Source organism: Rhea pennata, chromosome Z (genome assembly GCF_028389875.1).
Source record: "Rhea pennata isolate bPtePen1 chromosome Z, bPtePen1.pri, whole genome shotgun sequence".
Classification (NCBI taxonomy): Eukaryota; Metazoa; Chordata; class Aves; order Rheiformes; family Rheidae; genus Rhea; species Rhea pennata.
Genome location: NC_084702.1, coordinates 17,249,062 through 17,262,123, shown reverse-complemented (window position 1 = coordinate 17,262,123; position 13,062 = coordinate 17,249,062).

The following is a 13,062-nucleotide window of genomic DNA, read 5'->3' as shown; positions in this document are numbered from 1 at the left end:
GCAAGTTGCATCTCAGCAAAAAGACTTGTTTATCTCCATCTAAAATAAACAAGCCAGCACAGTGAGAAGTTTTATGTAGCCCAGAAAACTCAGCTGCAAAAGACAAGGAACTTGCAAGCTAATGTCTTGCCTTTCAGATATGAGTAGAAGATAAATTGCAAAGTTATTACTTCTCCCAAACATTTTAGTGATGCAACGAGATACAGAGCACTACTGTCCTCCTTATCCAGTTCAGGCAGTCAGTAAATGTTCAGTATTTCCCTGTTGAATCTCTCCACTGCTCTGTTATATGTGGGTGTTTCAGAGATGCAACTTTCTCAAGATTTATCTTGCAAAACTTTCTGGCTGCTCACACAAAGCCCCAGGTCTGGTGCCTCCCTGGGGTGAATCAGGGAGGAGGATTAATGAAGTGCTCTCACTGTGCGCAGCAATGGAGCAAAGCTCACTGCCACCAGCAAATCACAGATCAAAACAGCCCAAGACAGGACATAGGGTCGCAGAGCACAGCTTTTATTGGAGAGTGGTTAGAAGAAGAATCCAATAAATAAGGAAAAAGACATAGACGATGTATGATGTGCAGAAATAAAAATAAAGAGATTGAAAGAATAGGAGACTTACAGCAGAGTTAAAAAGTATTTTTCCATTACTTTCTCCTCCAGATAGCTCTCCCATGTTTTTCTCTGATATGCAGGCTTGAAGCAGGAGGAAGGAGGGACAGGTGAGTTGCTCCTTCCTGAGATGGTGTAATTATTAAATAAGAAGAAAGTAACATTTTACAAAATGGGGTCAGGCTGGCTGCACCTGAATGGGAAAAATGAGAAGGAATGGTAAATTTACAGCAGTTAGGTGGGGAGTCAAGGTTGGAAAATCTAAATCATCTGAAAACCAAAATGCTCTCCACAGAGATTATCAGGACTGTGCCTAGGATCATACTTTTATTTCACAGCCAGTGTTTTAAAGACTCATTTCTCAATGTGTCTGGACCAGATCGCCCCTGCCTTTGTCTATCATATGAAGAAGTATTCAGCATTATACAACCACAAACACCAAATTTTCTTGCTTATTCTGTCTCCAACAACAGCCTTGTTTCTTCAGCCCTTCACTAAGTTTTCAATTTGTCCTGCAGTAAAACTTCTTCAGTAAGCACCCAGGCAGGCAGATCTGGTGCAGTGCGCTTGCTGGGGTCACTGCCTGTCTTCTACGTGGGAAAGGGAAAGAGGCAGCTGAGAAAACCAGGCTGCAGAAAGATCAAGTCAACCACAATTACTGTTGTATTCATTTGCTAAACCATTCAAATGAGATTCTAATTACACAAGGACAACTAATTTTATTCATTAGAGTTCAATTAACTTCATCTGAAATTCAAGATAGTAGCATTGTTGTAGTGTGGGCCATATAAAAGATGAAACATAATCTCTCCTGACTATGTTATCCTTGGACAAAATAACGTTTTCTTCACAAGGAATTAAGACACCAACATCTTCTTTAGTAAGACAACGAAGGCCAATGAACAGCAGATTGATTATTTCAAATTAGTCTCATCACAAACAGACTTCTCATTTGCTGACGAAGTGGAAAAACTTGATCACAGAACCTTTGTGTTTGCAGAAAAAAATAATTATCCAGTAAGTGTCTTTTAATACTATTTTGATGGACCAGAGAACACTGCTCTTAAAGAACCTACCCGGCAATCAAGTACTTATATTCCACTCACCTTGGCTCATTTAGTTTAATATCTTTGAAAAACTTGCTCTTTTTACATGATAAAATCACAGAAAGTTGGGACAGAAGAAGGCATATCTCCTCTCTGAAAACAGGGCCCGCTGTCCCTGAGCTGCTTCTGACAGATGCTAGTCTGAGCTGGTCTTAAAGACCTTGAAAAATGGAGATTTTGCAATGATGTCCTCTGTCAATCTATTGCAGCACTTCTCTACCCACGACAGAGTTGTCATGTAATGGGAACAGAAAAACAAGGGACTAAAATTATGCACTTCTGTAGAGTCATTAATTACCGACTTGTCTTGGCAACCTGTACTGATTTCACCTCAAATCATCTCAATCCCTCTTGCTGTCTTAATTAGGACCTTACTGTGTATTTTCAATTCTTTGTACAGCTGCTGCTGTTGGCACGTGGACGACCGTGCTAAGCCGAGCCACACCTGTTCATACGCATGCAGCCTGGCCTGGGATCTCAGGATCTCACGGGGATCTCACAGGGATCTCTGCAGAAAATGGTATTCCAGTCATGCCACCCATATTACCCATGGTTAAAGGCACGGGCTTTCTGTTCGGCTAGGCAGCTGGGGACTTCCTCGTGACATCTTAACCTGGAAGAAACCTTCAGACTCCTGCCCTCGAGTGAACGCAGCTCCCTCTTTCCTGAATATCTTTGTAATGCCTCTTCCTCTGTGCGAAGAGCGATATGCTGTTGAATAAGAAAAGATCACTTCGTGCCAAAACGGTATTAAACAAAATAAGCCATTTGAAAAGTAACAATAATTGGGGAATTAATTAGTGAGCAGTGTTACGTCCTTTTTTTCCAAACGCAGAAAATAAGTTGCCCCTGAAAGACTGATGGGGAAAACCCAATTCCTGCCTCAATGACTATTTACACTTAAAGTCTGCTTAAGAAATAAGCTTTTGAAGACTCTTTTTTAATCATGAAAAGCTTTCCTATGAGGCCTGATTCTTTGTTCTCCGTTGAAGAAAATGTCAAATCTTATTAAACTCCAGTGAGGATAAGGGGATATCTGGTTCATGTCAACAAGCAGCCAGCAGTCAAACCACACGAACGGAGAGCAAAAGGTGCAACAAGGTTTACCAGGCCATAAACCTGAAACTCTTTGCCAAGGGCGCAGGTTCTTGTGATGATTTTAAGGGATATTTGCACTCCATGTTAATTAAAGATATTATCAAACCCCCTCATCTGGTAACAAATTGTTTAAAAGTCACGTGTTCCTGGCAATACGCTGTCTTGAAAAAGAAAACGGGAATGAGCTTTTACTCAGAATTAAGGGTCTGGATGCTCATTGATTTGTCTGCCACAGGACAACTCTTTGAACACTTCTTTTAAGTAAATAATTTCGATACTTTTTTTGGCTTTGTAAGGCTTAACTGAGATTACCCTCATTTACCAATTTATATTTTTTTTAAATATATTTATATGGCTAAAAAGGTTAGTATCACAACTGTTGGTTAGTTTGAAACCAAATAATCATTAGGTATTAGCTTGTCTTATCCTTTCTTTTCTAAATTGTGCATTTTCTGTCATTTAAGATAAAATTACTTTATATTTATGCACTTGGAATGCCCATTCTGCCCCTTAAAAGCATAACTAGAAGAGACAGACCAAAAAAAATGCATTTTCTTCCTTATTTTACTTAGCTTTAAAAGCAGATAATCAGGATTCATTTTACTGCAGAGGAGGGAGGTTTTTATAAGTTTAGGTAAAATACAGTGAACTTTCATTCTGAAAACTTTAGTTCCTTCTTCAGATCTATACTTTGTTTTATTTCCTCAAGGTTGTACAACCTTGTCCTCTGCTACTTATTAGCTTATTTCTTGCTTTCCTATTTCAACTGCTTTTAGTGCTTTAGAACAAAAGGAAATGTCCTATTTTGCAAGAATCCATCATGATGTCTTCATTTTCTAATAGCTTTATTAATGTCTGCAGAAGGTAGTCCTCCTTTCTAAAACAAAACAAAAAAAAAAAGAAAAAGAAAAACAAATTCCCAGTGTTTGGATGTCTGATTTACAGTTTTAAAGAATATGAAATAATTATGCATCTTACAGTCACAGATCAAGCATCTTAATTTACTGCATTTTACACTTAAAGACAAAGCAAAAATCAGAAATTATGGTTATATTACTGCTCTGCTTTCTGCAAAAGTGACCATTTGTAGCTAAACATAATTTCTTATCTCTAACAAATGCTAACAATGTAATGGCTGTCAAATTGGATACCTTCACAGCTTTTCATTAGCTCTCCAAGAAAACAGCTAAAAAATTTTTGCTCAATGTCTCCACCAATGAAAAGCTATTGATATCTGTCTAAGGTTGATCAGAACATGCACACTTAAAAATGTATTTTACATCCCAGGACGGTTGCGCTGAATATCCAAATATTGCATTTGGACTTCCTTCAACGGTTTTCTCACCAAAATCATTTTCTAAATGAGGTCGTTACAGGGAAGTGTGGGAATTAACGTGGTAAGAGTCACCGTACATTGTACAGAGGTATGTTGCAGCGTAACGGATAAACACCCGGGGTTTTGAAGGGTATTTTCACAACCAGCAGGAGAAATGTGGGAAAAATGACTCCTTAATTGTATATGCAATTTACAAATTCTTTCAGAAACATGTTTTTAATATAAAAATAACCAAGGAATTAGTTCTAAAGCAGTTGTGAATGATTTTTTTTTCTGTATGCCGCCACAAAAGGACTAAAACTAGTTCAAGCAGGACTTTCGTGTAGTAAGTATAGTCTCAACTGATTTAGCAAGGGTTCTTGAGATGTTTTTACCCTGGGCTGAACTCTAACCTCAGAACTGCACCCTAACAAATTGTAAAAGATTCAAAAGCAGCAAATGCAGCATTAAATGTACATTAAAGGTCTTAATCTGCAATAAGATGGAAGAAAATCTAGCTCTCATAACAGTAACTCAGCATTAGTTTGTTACTAATACTACGATATTATATGCAGAACTGTTCAATGACTAAGCATGTTTTCAGACACCCACGCCACCCAGCCAGTCATATGTTAACCACAACCAGGGAAACGGACTGCCAGAGAGAGAGAGTTTCTAGTAAAGAAATTATATTGGCTAAAGGCTGTATGCAAAGCATAAAACATAAAAACCTGATAAAAAGAAACGTAACAAAATGCAAAGCAGTGTTTCTGCCATAGGGAATACCACATAATTCACTAGAGAAAATGGATTACATGGCCTGACAACAGCAAGGGGATGCCAGAGACTCTTCTCACAGTGAAACTAGACTGTAATTGCTGCACTGTTAAAATTTCCATTGGGACAAAACTTGGTGGTGGCACAACAGAACTGTTGGTGCTAAGCAGTGTTTAGCAAGGGATTTGTGCTTCCATCCTGTATTTGAAAAATTTCTGTTCTACCTAAGACAAAGGAAATTTTTGTGCCTCCTCACTTAAACAGGCACAGCAGACAAATACCAGTGATAATACTCGCGGGGGAGTCAAACCTGCTCTTTCTCTGCTTCACAGTAGCCTGAACAGAGATGTACACGGCTCAGACCTCAGCTGTCATTTCACCCTTGAGTGTTGAGGTACCAGACTGACTTGGGCAAGGAAAGGGAGAAGACAGGCTGGAGACCTTGTGAAGCAGGCAAATACACCCACAGCATTTCTCAGCACATCCAGCAAGGTCTACAAGCACCCTTCATGACTTTCGTCCTAGCGATCATAGCCCGACTGCAATGGTCAATAACCCAGAGGTAACGTTTCCTTTCCAACTGGTAAAAGTTGTTTGTGGCTGAGATCAGTTGCTATTAAGCACTGAGATACCACTTGGACTTACACACCAGTAGTAGTTTCCTCTGAGGCCTTTCTTAGTGGCTACTGTCATTTCCTTTAAAAGACATCATGAAATTAATAACTTTGATGGCTAGTAATTACCCTCCTGGGGTTTCTCAATTGGCTTCTGTGTCTCTTTAAAATATTAATAATTGACATCAATTTCCTCGCTACTGTCTCACCTATTAATCTGATGGACGTTTCACAGTGAAAGTGTCTACAATATGTTTTCTGTTTTTTTTTCCCCCATAAAATGCCAACTGTTACACAGTTTTGAGGGAGTAACATAAATCAAAGCATTGGAACTTGAGAACGATGCACACAGATCGTATGTTTGTGGGTATGGGTCGCGCTCTGTGTGTGCACATACAGCAATCGTTAGTATCCCCAACGGTGGGCACACAGTCAGAAAGCAGGTGATTTTCTCAAGGCACAGTCATCTCTCTGATCAGTCCAAAATCTCAGGGCGCTGTAGAGCAGCACTGCTACTGTGTCTCAGGCATCCCCACTCTCTCAAGGACACAGACCTCGGAGCCTGCACTGCTTACTTTAGAGCTCATCCTTTTTCCCTAGTGTCTCAAAGGACTGAGAAAGAACTCCTCCACACAGAACACATCTTCTTCCTGCTCATTTTCTAAGCACGTGGAGATATTTATATCACTGTACAAGTGGTTACCTGTAACTCAAAGTGCTTTCTGCAAAGATTTGCCTCTGGTTACAGGTGCTGTCACAAGCAGCTACTCCTTGCCTTTCCTTTGTCAGAAAGGAGATATTAAAGAGTTTTATTTCTGTGGTTGCATGTGACAATACAGCATCTCTCAGATTTCCCATTTTTTCAAATACTTATTGAATCAACCCACATGATGTCATATGTCCTCTAATTTCTCTAAGCAGAGAAAAGCTAGGACTTGCCCAAAATCACACAGGAAGGTGGTGTCAAAGCTGTGAGCTGAAGACTGACTGTTGGCCTATCACCACAACAGCCTGGGCCATGTGTGTTTCAGCTGCAAATGGCAAAGGTGCAAGTGAGACCATCACAAAACTCACACTCTTTACCTTCTGCTTATGACAGCACTTACCACTATTTCCCGTACCTGCATCTTTCTTTACTAGTCTGCAAATACACAATATTTGCAGGCAGGTACTCGCTTCCTTAACTGGGCTAGCACCAATTCTCTTTTCCAGGTGGCCCCAGTGCTGCTCGTGTATGAATGAAGCACAACATAGGCAGCTCATCAGCCAAGCTTCCAGTGGCCAGAGGAAAAAGGCCACAGAGAGACCGTGGAGGCACAAGAGAGATCAGGCATCCTCCAGATGATAGCAGCAGGGACACGCAGAGCACGGAGCAGTCAGCTCTTTGGCGTGCTCCATAGCCATCCATGAACTCCTGGCATGACACAACTTCATACAGGTAGCACGCCAGGCAAAAGCAATGACGTTTTCCTGGAAATTGTGTTCTCAAAGTCCAGAGCTGACTACTTAGATCCATAGCTGATACCTCACCTGTGAGAGGGCCTGTCCAGCTGTGCATAAATACTGACCCACTCACCTTTATTTCAAATGTCTCACTAGTTTTCAAAAGCTGAATCCCTTTCCCTTTATGCACATGTATTCTCAGTTACAAAGGTATACTATCAAAATACCGCTAACCACTAGGGAGATGGTGAGAAAGAGTCATTGTAGTGATTCTCAGAGATATGTGATAATTAAAGCAGGAAGCATGAAGGGGAGGCACTGCATTTTGTAGCACATTCAACCATAGCGCTTTGCTTGCAGGGACCAAGATGTCTGCATGTGAAAATATAGTATAAGTATACACCTCATTCTACTAGTAGAGCTGTGTATATAGTTTAGATCCCTCTAATAATTTCCCTGAAAATCTAACTTGTTTTCCTTCTGTCTTTCCCAAGTCAGCTTTGTCTTCTCTTTATTGAAGCAAAGAGATTTTGTACATATATGTTAAGAGTGACTAATCATGAAGAAATCTACAAGTTAATTCCGCTTCATCTTATTTCAGTAAGCCAATAAAGCGAAATATGCTAGTATCTAGTGCGTTCTGATCATTTATTCGTTTCTGGTGGACATTATTTTGTATTCAGGAATACAGAGTTTCATTAAAAGTAAAATCAGTTATGCTTCTAGTTTTTGCAGCTGCAAACATTGCCCTCAAATGATCAAGGATTGAAATCCATGACAGAGGGGGAATTTACCGTTGATTTCAGTGGAACTGAGACTTCATTCTTTGTGTTACTGACCTGGATGCTTCTGTCGTGCACAGGATCTGAAATATGAGGCAGGTAAAAAATTAACTACTTAACTGCTTGCAATCCCAAAGTTTTCAGTCAGAGACTTTCAACATATGGACACTTGAATGAGAGAAACATACTAAACTCACATTCATTAGGCAAGCTCCTTTACATGTGTCAAAGTCACAGAACTGGAGCCACTAAACTAGCTCCCTCATCGGAGACCTGTCTTTTGTAGTTTAGCTCAACGTCATTGCCAAAGGAGGACAGAAATTTCTCTTTTTTTCTACTGGAAGAAAAAAATTAGTTGTCTTTCTTACGTCTTTTGGAAAAGAGGAATTGTGAACTGGGAGAGTTTGATCTACAAAAGTGGATAGGCAGAGAACAGAATCCTTCGAGAGGATTTTTTACCTGAATTGACAGGAAGCATTCAGCCCAGAAATCTATCTTATTGCCATTTCCTCCTACCTATCATGGTCAACAAGAGAAGGAAAGAGAGAGCATCTTGTCATCTGCTCTTCCTTCTCTACAGCTAGCACAAAGTTTCTCCTGTTTCTGGCTTTCATCCTTTAACAGGGAAACAGTAGTGCCATGCAGACACCCTTGACTGCCATGTCAGGGGCACAAGACTTAACAGCCTTGTTTATTACATGTGTTCGCTGCACATGCACACAAAGAAATGACAGAGAGATTTGGATGGCAGTAGACTGCTTTTAGATGTGGAAATTTCTCAAAGATAACTTTGTTCTGCTACATTGTTCCTTAGACCTCTTCTCCTCAGTAATGCTGCATGCCATCAGCTGTCATTACCTGTATCAAGAAATGCCTTATGGGAAAGCAGTGCCTCTTCTTCATTCCTTCTTTAACTACCATACATCCCAGAGAGTCATTACGGTGACTCTGTTCCACAGTTTGCCTAGTGGCCAGATCTGTAAATAACATATCAGGAAGGTTCAAGCATGATGTTTCTTCTCCTGGGAAAATTCTGGCCTTTGCATGTGCAGCTACCTCATTTGCAACCCAGACTTTAGCCATATCACAGAAATTTAAATGCACACAAGCTTGCAAACTGGTCTTCCTAAAGACTAGTGTGAAAAAAGCCCAATACGTCTAAAAGCTGATCACATCTAACTGCCTTTAACTCTGTACAGCAGGACCAGATCCTTGGGAGAACAAAGGAGACTGCTCCCTGAGTTCATGTAGTAATTGGTACCAAGAATAGCTGTCCTTAAGGGAACCAGCCTGTAATTTGCTGGTACATTTCACAGCTATTTGCTTATACCAGAAGAAATTTGAGCCTCAGGCATCCTCGGTTCTGCAGAGGACTGTGACCAAATATCTTGTTCAGAGTCTGGTCTCCCTATTACTTCCCCTTCCAGCTCCATGCGGTCTCCCTGTCTGCGTTCAGTGCTTCACCCCTTTGTATTGCAGCTGGATTTTTTTCCTCCCTCCTGCTTCTTTGCAGCAACACAAGCAGGGCACTGAGATCAAAGAAGAGCTGATCTCTTTGTCCTTCATTCGAGGGACCAGATCAGAGTTTGGTTTGCAAGGCTGGGGAGGTCAGTGCTGAGCTGACTCGGTAGCAGTATCCCCACCACCACCACAGTGGTGCATGTGGATGGGACGAGCATGGAAAACAGATTTCCAAGGCTGAGAGCCCTTCCCATAAACCACCATAAACCAGTGCGTTCATAGCTCAGTTAAACAGCAGCACATTTACAGAACCACTAACAAATCTACTCCTGATATCTGATGGCAACACCCGTGTTTCCTCCATCCGCCAGCAAGTCTTCAGTCCACTGTATAAAGGAAATGCAGAGGCTCTCAAGTAAATGACTGGGAAATCTCCTTGAGACATTAAAAATGAAGATTTTTTTCCCCAATCCTCTTCTTCCAAATGACCGAACTGCTTAAAGCAGAAATTCCTGACTTTTCTCAGGCACATAGCTGATGCAAAAAAAAAATACAGCTGTAAGAGATCTAAATTGCCAAAGTTATTAGAAACTGAAAACAGGCTTTTACAGAAGAATGTGTTGGCAGCTACCAGCTCTGCCTACAATTCCAGATATAGAGGAAATGCATTAAAGTGTTGAGAATAGCATTTCAGCAGCATGGCTCCAGGACAGTTCTGCCTGCTAGTAACACTGTCATAACACAGCCATAACCAAGTAGACAGTATATACAACATTTCAGATGAACTCCAATAAAACCTTTATGCCCCACCATATCATCACTCATTTTATTTTTCGTAGATATGCCACAGAAAACTCCTTTCTAAGGGATTTAGAATTCAAGACTAGATGCCTCAGTGATGGCTTCTGAAGTTCAAAGGTGTGTGATAAAGACTTAGCAGACAGTTCTGTGATTTTTTAAAAAGATACCACCTTTGTGCATGTGTGTACAAAAGATTTTTCTTGCACACCATACATAAATGTTTCTTTATACTCATATGCTACTGGTATTAGTATGAAATGCTTTAGTTTTTAATATAACAGAAGAATACCGTTACAAAATTTAGAGACCAAAAAAAGAATTTCCTGACTCTTATTGAAATTATCATTTTGCCTTTATCTCTTATCAAAGTAAACAGCTGTGATTGTGCCACTAAATAAGGATGACTAAATCAAGCAAAGCAGGTAGCAAATACATCTATTCACTATTTATCCAGATGATCACTCAAGCAGGATTTGGCTTATCAATAACTTTTTCATTTATGCTTTCTAGTCTGGAGAACATCACAGTACCCAAGATCTGAAAGGGCGCCTCGGTACAAATCAGAGAAGCTTTTGTCCTCCTATATCTTGTTATAAGCATCAAAGTATCATTGGTTTTTCTGTTACAAAAAAAATTTGCTATTCACTTACATCTAGTAAGTATAAACAAACTCGAAAGCACAAGAATTTTGCAGGAACTTATCTATTTCTTCTTTTAATTGAAAAATTTTAAGCACTGTAGCAGAACACAATATATTGTATCATTCCTATTAAGTGCCAACAAAATTGCTTTACTATAGTAATACAAGAGCAAATAGGATTCAAGAAAAGTAATCTAATTTTTATCTAATTCTAGTAATTTGATTTTATCAAATCTTAGCTATCGCAGTGGAAATCATAGCCATAGTGCTTGAACATTTTACTTTACAAACTACCATAAATCCAACTACTTCACACTCTTTTTGATATTTTTGAGATAAATATGAATACAGTAAGAAAAAATGTTTTAATGTACCATGGTCTATCAAAACTTTTTTGTTTTCACACACACACACGTAGCCTTCAGGATTTCTGAATATGCAAAACAAGTACCCTGTATCTCACATAACAACAGAACAGAAAGAAATTCATTCTTTTTGTGCCTGAGGTATACAGCTCCCTCAGCTATGGGCACTAAGGTTTTTTCTACCCTTGGAAAATGATCAATGATTCAGTTAACCTACCTTTAAAGCTAACGTTTCACTCTTCCTATTAGACCTCACTTAGGTGCTGCAGGTAGAATGGTCATGAATGCTGACTGATCTGATGATTCTTCATCAGAAAAGACACTTTTGTACTTGAAATTTTTGCAGAAAGGAATTAATTTCCTCATGGCCTAGACAGGATTTTGCTCAAAAATAAAAGGACCAAGATACAGAGAGAACTGCATTTGCATAAAGAAACAAGATAAGAAGAGGCTTGGGGGGGGGGTATTTGATATGGACATACCTCTGGTGTTTGGTGATTGCATGGACAACTTTTCTGTGATTCTGATTAAAGGTAACTTCCCCAGTCAGTGGCTTGAAAAGGGTAAGTGGAAACCTCCTATTTGCTGGATGAAAGACACACTAATAGTTACACTTTATTCTGCTTCTAAAATCAGGACAGAGATAGCACATAATCTTCACTGACATAAGAGAAAAAACCCAGGGTTTTCTTGGCTATTCAAAATTGTCCACGAGGGCTGCAAGGGGCTCCATTTTGGTGCCTATCTGCCTGACTTGGACAGTAGCAAGCTCCTGGTGTCTCAAAGCACAGCACACCAGCCACGGGGTGTGCAGCTGCCTCTTCCACACCTGGGAAGTCCACAGCTGACAACTGACGTGGAATTGAAAAGTAGATGAAATTTCAGGAACACAGTAAAGGTGTAGGAAAGCTCCTTCAAGACCAGTTTAAGGCCAATACAGTCTGCAAGTGCCATGAGGTCCTGAGACAGGAGGCACAAAACTGTGACTGCGACAGTGAATGTGCTCTTCATTTGCATAGCTCCCTGCTTCTGGCATCTGTCAAAGGACAAACCTCCACAATGATCCATGAGATGAGTGTCAAAATCTCAACTTAACAGATAAGGAAACAAAGACAGAGAAATCAAGAAGTCTAGTTATACAGATGTCTTCAAGAGGTAAAGTTCAGTGGTTTAAGTAATAAAACAAAATTCCTGTTATATTCTTTTAAGCCTAACATTCCTCCCTACTTAAAACATGGTATTATTATTAGAAAGGTGTCACGACAAATCCTTGGTTTCCAACAGAAGATTTTTGACTCAGCCACTTTCCACCCCAACGTCTTAAACACTGGTTTTTTTAAGTCAATTCTTCAGATTTTCCACTACTAAACAATGAGGCAGTTTAGTGTTTCATAAGAAACCACAGTGTTATTTCTCTTCAAATTCCGAAGCTATTTATTAATATCTTTCCAGTTTGAGAAAAGAAGGACAGGTGTTTCATAGGGATGTAAAAAGTTAAAAAAAAAATATTCAGAAGCCTTACAGAACTTCCAAAGTTTTTTGCTGAGATGTAAGGAAAAACCGATTTTTAGAGCAAGCCAACTCATTTTTTTAAATGAATATTTTACAATTTCTTTTTTTTTTTTTTTTTTTTTTGGTAGAACATTAATCAGCTGACTGCAAAGAACCTGAAGAGAAAAATGTTGACTCCATTTTATGGAGACTGGGTAATTTATTCACTGAGATTTATTCACTGGCTCATAACAGGGCACATCAGATCCAGGAAAAGAACACACATTTGACCCCTACCCTCTGTAGTATCTCATAGGCTCGTATGTTTAACTACAAGATGCATTTATATGTATTTAACCACTGTAAAACATTATAGTTTTTTGAATCTTCACAAGGGATAATAAAATCATTCTTATCTGACAACAGTATGATAAGATAAATAGGTTATCAGCTAGATTTAACTCTGAAAAAGGCAGCAACAATCCTGCATTTTGCAAGTGAGACCTCTGTACCATTAGTTATTTTTCCTTTGCAAATGCCAGAAAGAGCTCTGATACTGGA